Raw genomic sequence first — 22,442 nt, 5'->3', positions numbered from 1 at the left:
TTCTGTGGAACACAAAATAATATATTTTGAGAAATGTTTCAGTGCTTTTGTGTCCATACAATGGAAGTCAATTAGGTGCAATGTTGTTTGGTTACTAACATTCTTTAAAATATCTTACAGGTTTGGAATGACATGAGAGCGAATAAATGATGAAAGAATTTTCATTTTCGGTTGAACTATCCCTTTAGTGTTATGTCATGTTACATTATATTGGGTGAAGAAAACACAAAAGAATGAAAGAAAATTCATTTATTAATCTAAATCAATTACATACAGTACACTGGCAATCAGCTATTAAAAAGTCACATATAAGTCTTACATTTCTGTAAATAGCCAACTATGATTAGATGATTAATGAAACAATGCACTCTGGTCTCAATGTCCTTTAATTCTACAGCTAACAGCAACAGGCAAGACAATGTGTTGACCTTTGAATGCTCTATCATATAGGCTACTGTCCGTGGTATCAATTATTAATCTCCCCTGCGCTGCAAGCCATTATTCCATTTGATATTGGAAAGGTAGATAGAAATAACAGCTGTGCTCTCTGCCACTATGCATGTCAGCTGTGACTGTCACCGAGACCTGTAGGGCGTGTTCAAAAATGAATGAGCTGCGCTTACAGTGTAAATAACCAGTGGGCCAGCACCTGAGGAAGTTTACAATGCAAACACCTGCTGTTACCGCTATGATTGGTTGAATCTGTGAAGCAAGTTGCTTCCGATCGGTGAGCCGGGCAGGGTGCCCGCTTCTCACAAACACGTGTCCCTGTAAATGTATAGGATTGTGGTTAGCTGTATGTAAGCTATATGATGTTCTTGAAGCAAACAGCCAAACTATCACTAAATTATCAAATGTATGTATACTAGATGCTTAGTTGGGCAATGTCACCGTTTACCTCCCCAAGTAATCTCACCAGACGAACGTTCTCATCTCATCTGTAATCGATGTTCTCTGCTTTATTTCTTCCCAATCTGAGACAGCGTCGGCGTAGAGGACTCTCTTGAGGGACGGAGAGGATTAATCGGAGAGGCAAAAACCCAGAGCATCAATCTCAGTGTCACTCCAGCAAAGTTTTACAGAGGATATGTCCCTAAACAAGCACACTCGCTCCTCTTCCTAATTGCCCGGCCCGGTGCTGATAACATGGGAGTAATTGATTGGGGTATATTAAGTTGGCCTAACTTGTGTTCTCACTTGTCTCTCAGCGAGTTCCCTGGCTCTCGCCGTGGCAGGCTTGGTCTATTTTCTGCTCCACATCAATATTTCATTCCAGGCAATTTTTCTGAGGAACAGGGTGGACCTGTTTTTGTTGATCTTCCATCATACCTCTTTCCCAATGAGGATTAGGAGAACTTCAGAGGTGCTAATTTTTTAAACACATGTGGGAACGAGACACAATCCCCCACACTCATACAGTATTTGTCACGGACTCCTATGAAATGTGCCGACAACCGAGAGGAACATTTTCTTGCTCAGAGGTTGCTCTTTTGCAGCTGAGATTTTATGGAGTATCAACATGTTTGTCTCAGATGTTTGTAACAAAAATGCTTAAAGGAACAGTTCAGCCAAAAATTAAACATTCAAACCTACACTGTAAAAAATGTTTTCATAAAAAACGGAAATTTTCTGTTAGCTGGATTGACAAAAATATACCATAAAATAATATTTTTTCCTGTAAAATTAAAGGATATATATATATATATATATATATAATAAATAGTTTTCCCCATTTTCTTGTACATTTTCTGCCTTTTTCTGTAACTTCTGGGGCGCCAGAAATAAACTGTAAAATAAAGTTTTTTTCTCTGTAAAATTAGATGTTTTCGCCGTTTTCTTGTAAATTTGCGGTCTTTTTCTGTAATTTTAATTTTTTTGACTGTATTTCAAAAATCTGTAATTCTGTTTTTTATATTTTACATGGAAAATCTGTAAAAAAAATAACAGAAAATGTCTGTAAAAGATGTTTTACAGTGTACAGTATATATTTTTCTTGGCTGAACACAAAGAAAGATATTTGGAAGAAGCAACTGAGATTTCTGGGCCATCTTTGACTACCACAGTAGGAAAAATTATTGTATAATTTTTTGTTCTGTTGAACACAAAATGAGATATTTTGAGGAATTTAGGAAAGCAAACCGTTCTGGATCACCTTTGACTACTCTGGTGAGGCACGAGCAGCCTCCTTCGAGCTCCGCCTCCCGCTGTGCATTGTAATTCCAAATTAGCTCTGTGTTGATTACATGCATCGGCATCATTTCAAACAGGTTAAATCAGCAGTCTTGCATCCGCACCCAGATAATAACAAGCACTCACACGTCACCCGATCAGAAGGTTCAGGTATGAGACGGCACTAACGCTGGCGGCCTACTGGGGATGCCTCATTATGAGGAGTTGAGCCGAGAGGAGCAGAGCTAGCTGCAGTAATCCCATGCCTCACTGCTGGGCTCATTCCAGGATAACACTTCTAATGAGCTCGCATCTTCCCCTTGCACTCGTGCTGAGATTGCCGGCAAAGTCTGTGCGTTGTATGTGTGTCTTGCATTCTCTCTTTCTTTTTCTCTCTTTCTTTCATCACAGGATCACAGAAAGAAAGTGGGAGTCAAGCCCCCCGAAGCGAACAGCCTCAGTCTTAGGATGTGTTTGCGCTGCGCAGTTGACACGCTTACCCAGTTGTGCCTTCAGGATACACAATCAAATGACGCTTGTCTGCATGAGACAGCATTGCAACGGAAAAAGTAAGTTCTTATTGTAACACACTTTTTTGTATTTCTAAAGTCTATAAAGTTTAAACACTGGACAAACACACCAAATTTGAGTAAAACCTGATGTTATATACTTGATTCAGATGATTCTGTTTAGATAGGCAATTAGGTAAATTCGATAAGACTTTGATGGCCGGCCTAGTTTTATTTCAACAGTCATAGCACAATGATCAGCATTGTTCTATCAGCCTTGCTTGATGCATCACCATCTGTCATCTCGTCTCCTGTGACATGCTTGATAATTAGATACACAGCTAGATTTAGCAGTTGCATTTCAAAGCGCCAAGACGCAAGACACTTTTCTTTTTGAGTTGTGGCAAACAAAAGCAGTTGTCGAAACATTGGGAACAAATGAAAGTCATTGGTCGGTTGTGTTTTATGTAAAGCAGACTGATGGCTTTAATAATGAAACTGTAAAATGCTTTTCAGATTGCATCACATTTGTCTTTTAACTGCCAAAGTGTTGGAATGTGTTATTTCATGACTCACAGAAAACTTGATGATGTAGAGGTCATTTCTTTTGATTTTGGTGTAAAATTTATGTTTTCACTTAAAGAAATCTAAGACCACTTTTATGAAATCCAAGCACATTAAATTGTCCACAAAGTCTCATAACTGTACGGCAAAAAGAAAAACTTTCTGTGATGTGAAAACAAAATTACTCATTGATATAAAATTGTTATATTACAAAAACAGTGCTTTTACAGTAATGAAATCTGAACTAAAATTACATTATGAGAGCATTATGCTAATTTGTCAAAAAAAACACAATACAAAATATCTTAAATGGATAGTTCACCCAAAAACAAAACCTCTACCGTCATTTACTCTAAACATTTTAAACCTGTATGACTTTATTTCTTCTGCAAAACACAAAAGAACATGTTTTGAAGAATGTTGGTAACCAAAAACCGTTGGTCCCCATTGACATCTATTGTATGGACACCAAACCAATGCAAGTCAATGGGGACCCACGGTTTTGGTTTACCAACATTCTTCAAAATATATTATTTTGTGTTCAGCAGAAAAGAGAAAGTCATACAGGTTTGAAATATCAAGAGGGTGTGTAAATGATGACAGAAGTTTTATTTTTGGGTGAACTATCCGTTAATGGAGCTAAAATAAAATTTCTTTAGATTTTTAGAGTTAAACATGACCTGGACGTATTTTGACAAATTCACAGAGAACGTTACGCCATACTCTCTTTACAGAAAATACAAATTGCACATATAACCAACCTATTATGTTTATAGGTTTTTAAAAGCAACATCACTTTTGGTGCATGTGTTTAACTGGACACAGTTAGCCTTTTGGCCAGCAACATTATCATTTCAGAATGAGTGGAAGGTGGTTCTCAAAGGGATGTAGCTGTTGTGCATGCAAGGTTGCTGTCCAAAAATTCATACAGCCCAAGTCACACGTGCTTGTATTTTGTAGATAACAGGCTCAAACGCTGTGGAAACTGCTGCCCACTGACTTGCTTGTGGGATTTAGGAAGGGTGCCCTTTGTAGCACACAGGATCTTCAGGTGTGCCTCAGTGCATGTTGAGCCATGCATCTGTGGGCAGCTTGTTCCTGGCAGCAGGCAGTCGATGGTTTGCCACAGCGCTGGTGCTGAATGTTTTACAAACTGTCGCTGTCCGTGGTGCTGAAAGATTTATTAAATGGCCACCTGACATGCCTGTTATCCAGAGCGATTTCTTTCTGGTCGATGGGTTTCATAGTAATGGAAGCCACTGTATTGGGTCTTGGCATACCTGATAATATCACATTTTGGAATGTTTTGTGTGAGGTTTGTACTTGTAAAATAAATATTCTCATGTGAGAATTTTTTAAGGTTTTGCTTTAATATCTGTATATGTCAACTGTTGGGTTCTTTCTTTAACTGCTAGTGGTTTGATTTCCCTGATTTGAGATGTTTCTCTCCTTTTCTTTTCATTTCTTTTTTTCATAAGAGTGACACCAAACTGACCTGTTTTGTAAATGCATTTTTACTACCTTTTCAATTTCCTTCTATATGTTGATTTTGTTGTTTTACCCTTGTCCCGGTTACATGTTTTGTGTTCCTGGACCTTTTATTTGTATTTTTGAGTAACTGTTTTTTACTGTTGCATTTTTGAGTTACTGTTGATGTGTGTCCTGGCTTTCCTGTTGAACTTCTCTGTGTTGGATTACAGTAAATAACCATTTTGCTGTCCCTGTCTTCACATCATTACAGAGAAACAGTAACTCAAAAATATAAACTAAAAGTCTAGGAACACAACGAAACACGCAAACATCCCAGACCCAAGTCTACAAGCGCAAAAAATATGAAAATTCATAACTAAGCACAAACATTGATTTTCTTTTGTGCATGTTTGAAAATGATTTGTGCATAATTGTAATGCCCAGTGCTTAATTAGAGGAGTTTCCTGTGGACAAATTTCATCATATTTCACAAACATTGTCTCTGCTTGCATTTATTCACAATGTGGTACATTGTTAGTGGACAAATTAAACTAGCATGAATTTGAAAGGGCTGATTCGCAAGAGTTGATTTTTAAAAATCCACCAGCCAAAAACTTTTGCTAAAGTATGATTTCTGCTGCGACCTCGACCAGGTCCCACTTTGTCTCATTTGCCTTTAGTCTCACCAGCATTACAAGGGAAATCAAACCCATAGCACACAGTACCATCTGAGTCAAATATGACGGGATAATTTATTTCCTCATTGTCTCATGTCAAATCACAGTTCTACAGGGAAATTTTCCCAGAATGCTTTATTACCACTTTCGCCCTCCATTAACAGGTTATCGCTGTCAACTGACTTTGAATTTCTGACAACGGCAAAGTAGAGAAGAAACGTAATAAAAATATTTAACATTGACTTTAGATCTTTCCGAAGTCACTGCAGGTTGAAAAAGGCTTTTAGGAACATTTCAATTGTACAATATCATATTTCTTTCCCTCGGCACCTTTGTCTCTACTTTCTTTCTTCTAACAAGTGGCAGAGTGAAACTAGTTTTGAAACAAGAGAAGCTTTTGTAACTGAAAATGTTGCAAAAAATCTCTGAACTACATTTAATATTTTTAATATTCACCAATCACCAAAAACGCCTACAGGCAAACAACAGTACAGTGACCCCTGGTGACCTACAGAGATAGAATCATTATTAACAGGGCTTGGGGTTATCCAAAGAACATTCAATGGACAAATATCCACAAGAGTTCATCACAAGACTGTTGCAACCCACCGCACTGGACGTTTTTATAAATTGTATTTTCTCTCGATAAGATGATGTGATATTCTAGAAGATTTTGAACATTTATCATTGAGCATGTTTCAGAACGGTGAGGCGGTGTCAATGTGCTGAGTGGCTCGGTTTTCTGAGGAAGGGATGGAAATGCGTTAGATTTACTCAATAGCTTCGTCCTTCTCCAAGAGTCAATAAATAACTGCTTTAACCTTGTTTGCTGACCATGTGTTTTTGTCACGACCGTTCTGCAGAACTATGCTAACACACGCTCGGATGATTTTTTATTTCTCTGGAAATGTATTCTTTCCATTTTCCTTATCTACAGTTAATATTTCATGAATCAGACAAAAACACATTTTGTAGCACACGCTGCCGGTCCATTCAAAGAGAGATTTCACAGAGTTGTAATTGTGCATGTCGATAAAACCAGAGCGAGTTTAAAACATCCAGTCTATGGTGACAAAGCAACAAGCACAAGGCAAAAACCCGCTTCGAAAATCATTAAATGATGAACGTAAGTGGAACAAATCGTGCCCGTGTTTGAAATTCAGGAACGTTCTTTTCATATTCAGATTAGGGGCACTGCGCAGGCCTCCTAATTACTTACAGACAGATTCTCTTTTCAAGCCCCATTACCAGCGGGGGAATGAAATTCATAATGGGCCTGGAAGTTGAGTTTATCATCTCACTGCAACCTTGAGTAAGTCAGATGCAGAGACTGATATAGTCACGAAGTGCGAGTTCACGGGACGAAGCTCATAACGCGCGCGCCGTGGTCCCGCAAGCACATTGCGTAAGCGGAACGGCAACATTTTTGCGAGAATGTAGCGCATCATTCATTGCTTTCTGAAAAGTAGGGCAACCTTGACATGTTCTCTACTTCAGGAGAGATCCTGCAGTTGTCCCAGTGACACTAGGGCCAGTTTCATTCTCTTTCATGTATGCAGAGTGGAAGGAAAATAATGAGACTCATTTAAGACGCCACTAGACGCCACTGAGAGGTTTTCCTCCTGTCGTCTGTTGTTCTGTGATCTGCGGGAGCTTTTGCTTTGATTATGTGCTTTTGCTGACTTCATTTCATTATTAATATTTCATGTTTTTAACAGAAATTGCCTTGTAAGTAAATTACATTAGGTAGCGTTAAAAGTATGTCTAGCCAGTATTGTTTTGGGTTACCAGTAAAGGAATCTTTACTTGGCTTAAACTTAAACAAAATGTTTATTTAATACAGTTATTATACAATTATATATATATATTAGCCACTAGCCAGACCGATCAACAAACACAGACCGCAAGTTAACTTCGGGCCAGGTGCTTGTGTCCGATGAACCCGTCTATACAGTAGATTTTGGCTATCTGTAGGTACCAAAGACTGATATTATGGAGTACTAAAATGTTCACAAATAAAATAAAAAAATAAATAAAATGATGATGATTATTTGTATTTGTTGTATTATATGTCATCCTCAATGCCCTTTCTTACAGACGTCTTGACTGGGCATATGAAAGTATTTCATTTCCAGAGCTGATGGGGGCAGCAGAGAGACTATGTGGTTTCAGTTTTCAGTCATAACACAAAGAGAATATTTATATTTAACTACACTATAAGTCTCTTTGTAAGTCTTAATATGTAACATTTTACAAATATAAATGTATCAAAACTTTGGCATGAAAAATAATAGTATATGTTATATTTTAGTATCCTCAAAGTAGCCAGTCTTTGCCTAGAATTTGTCAAATGTGCTCTTGGCATTTTATTTTATGATTTTGGGCTCATTTAGGCTGATTTTTCTTCCTTTGGTCCAAGTCATATGCATCCAGGTCATAAGGTTTTTAAAGGGACAGTTTACCCAAAAATAAAAATTCTGTCATCATTTACTCACCCTCGCGTTGAGTAAGCTATTCACTACTGAAGGGTTTAGGACTGCAGATCACAACCTTCTGGATCTGCATGTGCCAGCCAAGCAAATTCCATTGAGATGAATGGGAAAGTTAATGCGATGGCTCTCCAGGTATTATCGACCTCATGGCAGCAAACCATAAATATGTAATTACTTACTGCACCTTGAATACATTGATTGTTTTTTAACAAAGAAGACCTAAATATAGAGCTTTTTAAATTATTGCTTGCGTAAACTACAAAGCAATGTTTCTCCCATGTAACGCTTGGGGAAACTCAGTTTTACAGGAGCAATGTAAAAGTCCTCTCCTTTTGTCTTCTAATGGCCCGTGGCTTTACAGTTTCCATGTTTCACGGTCTCGGTCTTTATCTTTCGTTTTTTGTCCTCCACTGTTCTGTGTTTGTTTAACAGTGTCTCTCCCATTGTGTCTGATGTAGTGATGGGAATTATGATTCATTTTTGTGATTCGTTCTTTTTCAGTTCGTTCACCAAAATGATTCATTCAGCTTCGTTCACTGATTCGTTCAGTGACCATTTCTATAATACGCCAGCAGGTGGCGAAAAAGAGTTGTGTTATGTCAACGAACGTGAAGTTTATGTATTTTAAATAAACAAGCGTGCAAAGTAGCCTACCTGTGACTGCGCTTTGCATCCGCTTTCTGCTGATTGCTGAACGAGACTCACATGCTAAATGACCGACCTACAGTGTACACTCTCGTTCATTTCGTTCATGAACGACATGTACCAGTTCGTTCAATTCATTCACGAACGAGATCTCTCTCTCTCGTTTAGACCCAACAGCGACTGGTCAGTGTGGGCGTATTCGTTCAGTGGAAGATCTAACCAATTACATGTCCCTTCACAGCCGGAACTGGAATGCTATTTGCTGACGTGCGCGAATGAGAGCTAACCAATACTTTTTTGTTTTACAGTTTTTAGAAGTGCATGACATGAATTAAACGTAATGAAGTCGTTCTTATTTGAAAGAACAATAAATGATACGAAATGCACACGAAACACCTGTGCTTGCAGTACAATAACTGAGTAAACAGACATTTTCCATGCAATAAAATGACAATGTTAATTTGTCTTTGTTACATTTAACCACCAGCTTGCATTATTTTATTATTTTCGTAAGGATCTTTACATTGTGTCCGTTTCTGTACTTGTTGAACAAGAGACCTCATCTTAAGCTCACGAGTGAGAACAGCTCGTTCATGTCGTTCACGAACGAGAATCAGCGGGTCCTTTGACTCCTCCTCTCGTTCAGACTCATACACAGGCTCGTTCGTTCAGTGAAGGGTGTATTCGTTCAGCACATTCAACCAATCATATGCTCTGTCAAAGCTCACACTCGAACGCCATTGGCTCGTGCTTTAGACACTCGTGCTTAAGCCAAGACGCTCTGTGCTGGAGGGAGAGATTTCAGTGACGAGAAATATGATTGCCTTTCGTGAATGAGAACGATTCGTTCACTTGAAAGATTCGTTCAACAAGAACGATTCGTTCACGAACGTAACATCGCTAGTCTGATGAACTCAGGCAAGGCAACCAACCCGGTGTCATCGCCCAGCGGTACTGCAAGATGGCGGCGCCCCGGCTACAAAACCTATAAAATAAGCGCATCCTTTTTTCTTTTAAATGGCAACATGAATTCGGTTTATTATATAATTTTTGATTGGAGTGGAAACCCCTTTAATAAATTATGTTAATTTGACTGGATGATTCATTTCCTCTTTAACAGTGCTGAGCACTAGCTGTTATATTTGGGATAAAAATGCACACTTTGTTTCCTGAAAAGATTGCACTTTGGTGTTCTCGCCCCCGAGTCAACAGAAAAATTCTCATGTCCCTGGAATTGATTTGATTTAACCGACAATAGATCAAAGACTTGAAGAAGATCTCACGAACACCTCACAAATTGTAAGAGGATTTTTTTGCTATAACTTACTATTCACAATTAATCCGTTTGGAAGTATGATAACTGTGCATTATCATCTACAGTTAAGTAGACCAAGATTATGTAGATTGTTATTTTCAGCATGTCAGATCTTTTTTACAGCTCTTTTTTTAGACCACTTCGGAAGACGTACGGTAAACAACACTGGAACTTCCTACTTGGGTGAATTAAATATAAATTATTTATTTTCAATGCATATATTAGATGTAATATTGTAGAATGTGATTCCTTCACAAAAGTTCAGTAAGTGGTGCACCAATTCGGCAGCTCTCAAGTGGGGACATATGAATTACGTCGACAACGTGTTGTGTCACGCCTGGTTAGGACATGCTGTTGATTGCAGTGATGTAAAACTGCAATACAGTTGTAAGAAAATCATTTGTAGGTCTACAAATCACAGCGATGCTCTGACCGGACTGCAGACGGAGGCTTATGGGATGAATTTCATCTCAAAATGATTAACAAATGCATGCACAGTCATCCGTGAACGTGATACAAGTTACACTTGTATTTTACTATTCACAAACAAATGCCGTATGATTTGAATCTGTGAAATTTAGATTGTAATAAACATGAGGAGATTTGTACAAATACATAGAGACAGATTTGTGAATACAATGTTTTATTTTGTGTTCATGTATAATCATTTTGCGCATACCAATGAGAAGTTGTGCATTTGTGTATCCTGCAGGCGTGTCCATTCATCCTGTTCTGTGCATTTGGATTTTGAGACGTTCTTTACGCGGTTTTGCATTGGACAATCCACTCACAAACAACTTCAGATCCACGCACAACCGTGCATAAACTACGGCCTACCACTAGATGGCAGTCTCACGGAGCGATGCAGAGGTTTGCGGCAGAGGTTGCGCAAGACATTTTCATTGTCATTTTGAACAACGTTATCGCTGTGTTATTATAAAAAGTGTAAAAATATTTTCAGTTCGTTTTGAAACTATAACAGTTCAGTAAGTTCAGAGAGTAAACGCATGTACATAGTGATGATGTCACAAACATGCTAATTAGCACGTAACATCAACCTTGGACCATAGTGACGGGTAAAAATAGATTATGACGGATTTTTTATGAGCCTGTTCGTCAAAATGACTGTGTAATAAAGTTCAATGTAGGGAACGAAGGAGGCGGGAACCGGCATCATTCAAACAATAGACTTTTAATCGTGAAAGTAAATAAACAATAATAAAACAGGCCGGCAGCCCCTCGCGGCCGACTGCCGGCCAAACAAACACAAACAAACTCCACTTAACTTCCGGGCCCGGGTCCTCTCTGTCGATGGTCCGGTCGCTCGTCCTCTTATGCTCCCGAGCTCCCCTGTGAGGCATGCGGGGACCGGCGGTCGCACAGCTGACACTCGTTGCCACTTACGCCGCTGGCCCCGCCTTACCCGCCCCACAGCTCTCGCCCCGCCTTCCTCGCTACATACCCCCATCACCCTTCACAGGCCGGGGGGCCTTCTCCCATGAGGGCCCCAGTGACTGGGGCATGCACGGACGAGGCGAGAGAACGGAGCCGGGAGCATCCCGAGCGACCGGGACGAGAGAGGGGAGAGAGGACAAAACAAAAAACAAACAAAAAAAATGTGGTCCGGTTCCCTGACACGCTGCCGCTAGGTCCTCAGCCCAGCCGAGGCTCCTCCTCGCAGCGCTAGGTTGTGGTGCTGGACGTCCGGCGGAAGGCCCGATCCCCCGGCCCCGCCTTACTCGCCCCACGGCTCTCACCCCGCCTTCCTCGCTACAGACTGACTATGAAAAAGTCTAGCGCAACCTCTGCCGCAAACCTCTGCATCGCTCCGTGAGACTGCCATCTAGTTTTAGGCCGTAGTTTATGCACGGTTGTGCGTGGCTCTGAAGTTGTTTGTGTGTGGATTGTCCAATGCAAAACCGCGTAAAGAACGTCTCAAAATCCAAATGCACAGAACAGGATGAATGGACACGCGCGCTGCAGGATACACAAATGCACAACTTCTCATTGGTATGCGCAAAATGATTATACATGAACACAAAATAAAACATTGTATTCACAAATCTGTCTCTATGTATTTGTACAAATCACCTCATGTTTATTACAATCTAAATTTCACAGATTCAAATCATACGGCATTTGTTTGTGAATAGTAAAATACAAGTGTAACTTGTATCACGTTCACGGATGACTGTGCATGCATTTGTTAATCATTTTGAGATGAAATTCATCCCATAGAGGCTGGGTCTTCCAGCTGAAGTGGTTCGACTGGGTCATTAAAGGTTCTCTCTTGGTCAGGTTTAAAAGTAGGTCATGGTTTAACTCTCCTCACTCAAGGTTCTTCTCCCTGTAGAGGCAATTAGGAAGCAAACCAAGTGTGTAAAAAGAGACCTTCATGCCAGCACTTCAGATGACGTTCCCACACTCTGGCCTTTAGCCATTACAAATAGACAAATAAAGCAGTAAGCCACAGGAGGCATTGCTTTACAATGACTTCACTGCGGTTAAGAAGTGTTAGGTATGACAAAAATAATGCACTTGACAACTGATGCGTGTTTAAAGATGTATGTCACTTGGAAATTTTACAGTGGCTTCTAACAGGGCTCATCCAATCAGATTTTAGAGCTAGAACTAGCCAAAACTTTCATTTTCGAATATATTTTTGAGAAAAAGGAACTAAGACAAGACTAATTTGTAAAACATCCACAAATCCTAAGTAAAAATGTTACCTATGCTCTTATTTAGGGTGGCATTTACGGAAGCGGTTTGACAAGTCGGGGGTTCGTCTCAAAGGCATTTGCTTTCTCCATACGGCACCGCTCCTGGTCCCCCATGAAGCAATTTGCTCTGCTAGTTGATAAATTACTCAGCATGCCTGGGATGTCACTTATTAGAGATGGGTCAGACTCTGATTTGAAAAGTCCAGATGTGAAACGCAGAGGGTTGGTTTGCCTTGTTTTTCTGCATTCAGAGACACCACTCAGAGAGCGACAATTCCCATCTGTGTTTTTTTTTATGAGCATCACTAACTAGGGAGCCTGCAGTGCTATTTAAGTTGCATTCACTCCTTCAAACCTGCAATTACTCTGTATTGTCCTATAATGCAAACCTTCACTAGCAGAATCTTTCATGGTGATATCTGTCCATATTTGTTCCATGTTCCAAGTTTTAAAGGTCAAGTTTGTGATTTTTTTTAAACTTCCAGTTTAATGAAAATTTTTCCAGTTTAATGTGCAGGAATAAGTTGCAGTGCTGGGGAGAGTTCAGAAAATGTTTCCAAATCTGTGCAATATATTAAGTCTTTTTATATTCGGTGGACTCAAAAATATTTGGAAACTTCAGCTATGCTTGAAGTAAAGCCTTAATTTTATAGAAATATGCATGTTTCAAACAAAACGCTACAGAAAAATTATGTTTTAAACTATACAACTGTACATTTACAACATAATGTTGAAAACTATTTGGTTGTCTTAATATCTAGCTGGTATCAAATGAAGGGATAAAAGGATTAAAAAATATAATAGTAATAGTTTGTTTTAGGGCTGCACTATATTGAAGGAAAATGCGAGATCCGAAAAGCTTGCTAAAAATGTGCTATGCATACGGTATACGATAATGCCTAAAGTTATAAAATCAATTTAAATTATATTAAAATATATTTAAGAACTGAAAATTATATAATCAACATACTTTTTTTAATTATGGAAAGATGGCTTACTCTCTCTGTCTGGCCAGTATCTCTTCCTAAAATTTGAGTGATTTGCATATTGGCAGTATTCAGATTTTTATGATATATCTTAGTTTGCTTGCATATTTGTTTATGTATTTTGTTATATAATGCAATTGATGCAGTTACTGTATACAATGGCATTGCTATACCTGTGTCTCTAAAGTGTTGGGCCCTGTACATTTATTTTATTGATTTCAGTATATCAAATAATCTCCAAAATATTCAAAATGATAAGAATTTTCTATATGGATAACAATTTCTGATGCTTACTTCTGATGAACATGTTTATCTTTTCCAGAATTTCCAATCAAAACAAAAATGAATGTTATACCATTCAATTCTACATTAAAGTTTTGTTTCCCTCTTTGTTGCAACACTTTTGTAAGGGCCTTTTTCTATTCTTAAATTGAATTTATTCTGTTTGTTAGTCAAATAAATGCGGAACAGGTCTTTAAAGTCCCAGTGAAATTAAAAATGACAATTCTTATTTTTTCATGAAATATTCATGATAGTAAATAGTAACAGCGTTTATAGTAAATAGCTTGGGTCATTTTCTTTTTAAAATTCATGTACCCTCATAATCTTCAGTTAAAATCTGAAAATGGACTTCCACCCTGAAATGACTTTCCATCTCAAATGATATAAATTAGACGGCTTGGCCGGAGCATCCGTTAACTCCTCCCCTTCAACTGTCAGTCTGCTGCCAGCTTCATTTCAAAATCAATAGGATTGTTCGACTTGATGCGTCGCAGCAAGATCTGACAGGTGGATGACATCAAAGTACCGCGGGGGTATCGAATCGACAAACCATAAAAAGTTTGAATCGCTCTCGCGGTACTTTGATGTCATCCGCCTGTCAGATCTTGCGGTGCCGCATCAAGTCGAACAAGCCTATTGCAACAGCTGTTTTTACACATTCAATCAATTCGCAGTGAAAAACGCAAGCCACGCCCACTAATTTTCACCTTTGATATTCCTTTTTACTCGGAAATGTGTCAGAATATGGAAGTAAAAACGATCGCAACTTCCGGTTCACAGGGACATTAAATGCAGGAGTGAACCTCCTATATTATCGTTTTGTGTATGGCTCGGCATACAGATACCCACAGCAACATATAGTGACTACTAGCACAACATTTTTGCATCTTGCGGCTGTAAAAAAGAAACATGACCACCAAGAGTCTAAGAAATATTAGCGTGGTAAGAAATATTAGCGAGCGGAGAGGTATTAAGGTACAGCAATTATTGTTATTCAACAGAGGTGCAGTGTTTTGTTTATGCACGCTATGTGGCTCTAATGTAAATGCGGTTGTCAGTGGCTAAAGCTAATTTAGTAGAATGCCGTGTGTCGAGAACACAATTAAGCATTCAGATAAGGAGTAACAATAGCATTTAGCTGAACTAAGGGGACCTCTATGCTATAGAATTTTTTCGACAGCCCAACTAACATGTGAGCGCAAGAGATGTCAACACTTGTTTGATGAACTGCAACCTTTACACTTCACTTTTTCCCCGGAGAAGTGAAGTTCAAACAGAAATGGCTGGAGACAGTAAACTATCAGGGTGTTTTGTCGCGGACGATGCATGCCCTCCCGCTCTCAAACATGGAGACAGACTGGAACTCAGGATGCGAATCGTAGCGCATCCACGCAGTCCAGTGAATCTTCTACAATATCTCCTTGACAGCATAGGCTATAGCATCAGGTCGCTGTAAAAATGCTATCTATCTGCAGATTCAGAGTCGTATCGGGCAGTGGGTGATTTACTGTGACATTTATACAAGCATGTACCTTGTCGCATTAGGCAAAGAAAAGGTCAGCCTTTTAACAGAGGCCTTTTCTCGGCGGAGAACGCATGTCATCAAGGTGTGTTTGGAGAGAGAAATGCTAGGGAGCGGGACAACCACACGTAGCAACTCCATACTACTGCGTGCATGGGACTGTTCAGCATCCAATATAAAGTAGGGAAGGCGATAATATTCATTGTGGGTTACACAGGGGCCAGAGACTAAAAAAAAACGTGCAAGCCAAGGTGATTCACTGATGTGTGTGTATGATGATGTGTGTGCACAGTGGCATCACACACCTTTTAATTTAATTTTTATTTTTGGAGGAGGCACCAGGGGTAGTCCTGGCTCATAAAACAGTTGCTCTTTTAAGTAAGGAGTGTGTTGGTCTTGTCGTACAAACCCATGATTAAGGCCCAATCCCAATTCTATTTTCTACGCCTTCGCCTACCCCTCGCCCCTTCCCCTTGCCCCTTGAAATAAAGTGGCAAGGGGAAGGGCTACAAATTTTCCGGTAAGAAATGGGATGCCATTACTACACTGTTATACGTCATCATATACGCCGTTGCTAGCTCGTTACGTCAGAGGACATGCGCCGATGCACCGGGTAAATTACATAAAAATATATTTTCTAATATCGTGCAATCAGTGCTGTCCGCTAGCAAACTTTAGCAATTTTTTTTGCAAACATTAAAAGAACATCACTGTAAATACAAACACAAGATTGAATGTAACATACATAAAATGAAAAATTGTCATAAAAAAACTCATTAATAGCAAAAATGACTTACATTTATGGGTCTGCTTGCTCGAGTGAGCAGCCATGTTGGAAATTTCTCTTAGCCCTTCATTTGAAGTGAGGTCGCGAAAAATCTTCATTTGAAGGGCTATCTGGCCCTTCCCCTTCCCCCTACCCCTCCAACCGAAAGAGAATCGAGACACCCCTACCCCTGCCCCTTCACGTGAACGCGCCAAACGGAGGTGTAGGGGAAAGTGTAGGGGTAAGGGGTAGAATTGGGATTGGGCCAAAATCTGGATTTTAGAAGTCAATCTGAGGTGAAATAGGAAGGAGTGAAAAGATTTTGACAGACTTTTACGTTTACATTTAAGCATTTAGCAGACAATATTATCCAATGCAACTGGACTATGGTCAAGTCAATGGGGAACATTTTTTGATGAACTATTCCTTTAATATTGAGTAACTCTTTGTCAGGTGTCCACAGAAAATATGTATTTTTAGCTGTTTTTGAATATTTTGTGGGCTGATCGGGACTCATCGTTCCACCAGGAACAGTGAAGGTGAATGAATTGATGAGTGAGTTCAGTTTAAGGCTAATGGTAATTGGTAACACTTATTTTTATAGTCCACTTTAGAAATTTTACAAATTATAAGTAACTTCTTGTCAACCATCGGTCAGAAGAGTAGTAGGCTGTCTGTAGACTAATATTTGCCAACACTTTACTATTTTATTCCCTTAAAAGCGTTCTACTGACTATAAGGAACTTTGCATTGCATGACTTTTGCATGTCAACTTAATCTCCTAAAACTAACCTTAATTGTTAGATGCAATTTTGTGCAAAAAAATGTGTGAGTTGACATGTAGTTGCAGAGTTGGACTATCTAATTATGATGTGAATTATTTGGACAAATTAAATACTGTGTGTGAATGCTTGATATTTGCCTCAGAATCTTAGACAAAAACATTTTACTCACAATAACTGTATGACGTAATTATGAAAATTCACATAATTTGAAAGTTTCATTCAAAATCTTGGCACCTTTGAATGGCTCCTCCGTGTGTGCTTGTGCATTTCGTCGCTGTAAGATTTGGAAGTCAGGCAAACATCCTGGAAAAATTAATTAAACAAACAAATGGATAACAAACAGGTTGCGTTGTACTGTATGTAGTCTGTTTATAAACTTGTTTCTCGTAAATCTGTTTCTCACTGGCACTTATTCACACGTTTATAAGTTGACCATCTAAATAAAATACTTTCACTGTCAACTGTAAAACACTTTTACTTCTCTGTAAACCTGGTGCCAAACGGTATAATGATTCCCTGTCGGCTAACAAAATGTAGAATTTGGGTCAAAAACACGCTATAAAATCACTCACCAACCAAAGCCTGTTCATCTTCACACACCTGTAGATGCATGCCACTGAATTAAAGTCATATTTCAAGTCCAGGTTGCTGAACATCACAATCCTGTCAAACATAAAGTTAAAGTGCAAAATCAACTCCCTCCCATTGTATTGTGTGTAAAAAGTGACTTTCACAGTCAACCTTCAGAACGACAGAACAGTCATCAGCCAGTCATTCATCTGCACTATCAGGAAGTTCATTGTGTAACGCCCGGCGTCCCACCGGATTTTGCGGTAATTACATGAAACGAATATCTTAATTGCGCAAACGTGTCTGATAGCTGTATATTTGTCCTGGATGTAGTTTATATTCCTGGAACTCTGACACTCGCTCTCTTTCTCTCTGTCTTTCCCTGTAGATAATGAAATTGAGCTTTGCGGTATCCTTGCTGTATCCTTTCTATTTCCGTTGGTGTTTTTTCACCTGGGAACTGTGAATATTGATATTCGAACAGTAAGAGCTGAAACGATACCCTCCAGGGAACATTCTTTGCATACATGTCCCTTCATCTTATAATCTGTTATGTTAATATTACTTTTATGTGCTTTTTTACTTTGTATGCCTTTGTTGCAAAAAAAAGGACGAACCGGCCATCTGCTTAGTTCCACACGTTAGGGGATACACTGTGAAAAATAGCGGGTCTGCTGTTAAGGGTACAAAACCCATCAGAATAGGTCAAAATTACGGTGTTAGAAAGTTGCACTGAGAGCTAATCACCACCTTCCCCCCATGTTAGTTCTTTTGCAGTTCTGAGATTGCCATTGAAACGAAGACTTTCTCGGACTGTGCGTTTGTTGCCAATGAAGGTTGGAATTGAAAGACAATGAGGAGACTATAAGAGTCCTGATAAGAGGTGACGGAACTGTTTAAAGGAATGAAGCACAGAAGCAGTTGTGTCAGCATCTGGCCTTGTGGGAAGTGAAAAGCAGTCATTGAAGTTAAAAGGCTTTGTGGGAATGGAAATGTGTAAATTGTGGTCGACTTATATGTTTGACATTTAGCCTTTATTTACATTTACATTTAGTCATTTAGCAGACGCTTTTATCCAATGCTACTTACAAAGAGTTCAGGGAGCAATAAGCGATTTTTTATAAACTCAGTTTATCAGTATTAGGTAACTGTAGGATATCTTTAGTTACCACACAAATGATGATTACTGTGTTGCAGTAGAAACACTGTCTAGATGAATATATGTGATCCAATTTAATTATTAATTAAATATAATGTTATTCAGTATTCTAGTTGCAATACAGTTTGGATAAAATCAAAACCAAAATATGCCCTTTAGGATTATTTTTGATAGTGTTTTTTGCAGAATGATTGCACAAATCACAAGGCAAAAAATATATAAATGCATTATAGTTAAACCATGGTTAATTTTGACAACATTTGTGTGGTTTTGTTACATAAGGGTATTTTGTATTGACAATTACTTTAATAAGATGTTTTACTCAAAAGTAAAAAATCTGTCATCATTTATTCATCCTCATGATGTTGAAAACCTTTAAACAAAAGAAGATATTTTGAGAAATGTCTCAGTGATTTTGTGTACGTACTACAGAAGTCAATGAAGCCACTGTCGGTCGCTTACCAGCGTTCTTCAAAATATCTTCTTTTGTGTTCTGCAGAAGAAAGTCATACACATTTGAAATGTCTCGAGGGTGAATAAATGATGAAAGAATTTGCTTTTTGTGGGGGAACTATCTCCAAGTAAAAAACGACATTTTAAGCACGACGGATGTGGATCTAAATCATTTTAAAAGGGCTGTAATCATGCGATTCCATCTCAGACATTTACCTCAAAGCATGACACACACCTCAGGCATGCAAGATTTTTAAAAAAAATACATAACAGTATATGACTATCGTCTTAACACATGCAGGAATAAGTATGGACAGGTCTGGAACTAATCCGTTTCTAAATATAATATAAAGCAGGGGAGGGGTTTAGTTCAGTTAAGAATACACGCGCTTTGTGAGGAGAGAGGCAACAGTTCGGACAGCAGACCTCACCGCATCTCCCCTTCTGTTTCATTCACTGCGTTTACTGGAGCTGACCTCGTTTTAAAGGTAAGACCGTCTCCTTCATCAATGCGATATGTTAAAGCATAAGCTTAGCATATAAATGTCTATTAAACCCTTTCGCCGATTCCGCGTCGTTTTATTTTATGATGCACAATTACCGGGAGCAGCAAATAAACGCGTATTTATTTGTATTCAAGCGCGCGTTTGTGAGTACTATCCGACACTTACGCGCTGATTACGGGATGACTCGCATCTCCGGCACGTCCCGAACAGCTGCACACTATATTCCTTCATACATGAATGATACTTATGTTCATCCTGTCAGTCTATAGGCTTAATCATGCATTTAGATGCAAGGATATGTCAGGTTGTAGAGTTTGTCGTTAAGTTTGTCTGAGGTCGCTCACGTCTGTTTAGATTTATTCCGTATTATGTCAGAAAATATGAATGTGGTAGCAGACAGCTGTGATTTTACAGTCAGTTTGGATCTTAACATGCGATGCGCAACACAGCGCGCGCACTTGCGTTCAAAGACGCCAAGAACGACGCAAGAGAATTTGAAGAGAACGAATTGTTTAAACTTGTCGTAGCATGTAAAAACGCAATTAAAAGTTACTAATAGAAATTCCGTATGATATTCTATTATTTGTAATGGAAACCATAAGAATGAATATTTTTTTCTTATCAGGCAACACAAGTGTGAATGGGTATAAACTGCGTTCTTGGTATCTGGATGAAGATATTAGCCTATCTCTATTATATCTAGTGATTGTTGATAAGTTTGTTGCACCTCGAGTTTGGTTTTAAAGCTTGAGATGTATGGGTGAATGACGTGGTTCAGTCAATATGCAATGCATTACATACAGTTTTCGGAGGTAAGAGTCCCTATACAAATCCCATAAACTGAATAAATAATGATGATGAGAGGGACAGGTGAGACCACACTGTATGTCTGATGTCATATTGTTGATTATTGGGGTACAACGGCCTCCCACGCTATTTCCAGATGGCGACGAGTGACTAACCTTCTGTTGGCACCTGCTAATAAACTGCTGAAAAATAATATTTATCGAATTAGCATTCTCATTGACACACTTACCAGCTGAATATTTAGAGCATTGATTACACGTCCTTCTGTTGATTGCTGATTTATATGCAAAAGTATGCTAATACTACTGTACACAGTTAAAATAACATAATATTGATAGTGGCATTTCATGCCAACATTGTAGGTTGAGGCATGCTTCACAATATATGTGACCCAGCCTGTGAATTACTCCTTTGTAATTTTATTGTATTTATATTTTTCAAGATCATTCTATAAGAAGAGTATTCTGTGAAGATACAACCATGATATCTTTAATATGACTGGGTAATGCCAAATATTGAAATCAATGTTTTTTTAGAAGCCAATCTCAGTTTTTTTTGTGTGCAAAATACTGTAATAATATGTAGTGTCAATAAAATCAATACTTTCTGTATTTATGATGTTAGAAATGAAAATCTGAGTACTGTACATCTTGAAATCTTACAGAACCCTTTCTTGTCATTTTCATGGTTTTACTTTGACGCTCTTAAACGTACAATAATATTATTTGACTTTAAACTGGATTTCACAGACATGGTCACATAGCACCATATTCTTCTATGATACACCAATATTTGTTTATTTCGCAATTAGTTTATCTTGATTACATTTTTTCATTAGTCTAAATGTTGTGGGAACCCTGAAAGATGAGATTTTTATGTCTGGAATTTGCTGGTTGTTTTAGTCTTGAGTGAAGATTACAAGCCACTCCGGCTGTGAGATGGAAGCCTAAAGGTCTCATCTCCAGCAAGGTGATAGAGATCTTAGTGATGGATGGCGTACGTCTTGTGGTTGAGCACCTGCAGCAAACCGCTGTCTTTTCATGCCACCACTCTTATATCATATCCAGCTGGCTCTTAACACATTCAGCCCTTTCCTCTCATGTATGTGATGTTAAACAGGGTCCTTCAATGCGATTCACAATTCGGAATCAGCATAGCAGATGTCTTAAATATATAAAGGTAGAAAATGAATTCAAATCCTTATCCAGCATATGTATAGACAAGGACCATATGAATGCTGTTTGACTTCAAGTAAGCACGGGCACTAGAAGATACTTGAAGAGGACCTGGCGTATCTATCGTTCTGATGTTAATAGATAGGCCTACTTAAGGAGACCGACGATACTGCAGCTAAATTGAGATCTTATTCCTTCATAATCATAATTGGTACACCTTCTGAAACAAGTCATTGTTCAGTAAACAAGCTCTCAGTACGGTTATCAAAGACTTGAATCTCTTCAAAGAAAAGTGTTTTCATTTCTGCTAGTACAGAGATCAGCACTCTCTCCAAACTCGCCCCCGAGGTGAGCTACTCGAACACGGAGAAGCTTTGATTGGTTCACTTTGGGACAAATGTCTATTTTGTAAGGCTTCTGAAGAGGGTGGCAGACATGCAGTGTCCACATCTCGGTTTGTTTTGTTTTGAAACTGTAATTTGCTTTTCTCAGCTAATTCTCCCCCGCCTACGTTTCAGTCACTTGCCACGATTTAATGCTTCCTGACAGCACGTGCAAGCATTCATGAATAAATCACAGCCCTCACTGTCAATGCTTCGAGCAGGTGGGAATGGAATTATCTTGTTCTGTACAGTTTTCGTCCATAAAGTAGTTTAGTCATTTTCCTCGTCCACGTGCTAAAAATACTGCGGCTAATGCCGCATTACGTCTGAGCGTCTTATGTGCAGCTTTGTGAATAATAACTTGCATTACATTTTTATTCACCTAAATATGAATATAAATATGCGCTAGCAATGCAAAGGTCATTGGTTCAACTCCCAAGGAAGGCACATGCTAATAACACTGCTAGTTGCTTTGGATGGACGCGTT

General features: G+C 38.8%; 1 protein-coding gene across 1 annotated transcript in view; it reads left to right on the top strand.

The window, feature by feature from the left end:
- Positions 1-19,479: 19,479 nt before the first annotated feature.
- LOC130556632 (contactin-4) overlaps positions 19,480-22,442 on the top strand; it is an 86,584-nt gene continuing 83,621 nt past the window's right edge. Inside the window, exon 1 of the mRNA XM_057337820.1 lies at positions 19,480-19,572. The gene's annotated coding sequence lies outside the window, so the exon portion shown is untranslated. The remainder of the gene's footprint in view (positions 19,573-22,442) is intronic.

This window comes from Triplophysa rosa, linkage group LG7 (genome assembly GCF_024868665.1).
Source record: "Triplophysa rosa linkage group LG7, Trosa_1v2, whole genome shotgun sequence".
NCBI classification, from domain to species: Eukaryota; Metazoa; Chordata; class Actinopteri; order Cypriniformes; family Nemacheilidae; genus Triplophysa; species Triplophysa rosa.
This window is presented reverse-complemented; position numbering and strand designations above follow the sequence as displayed.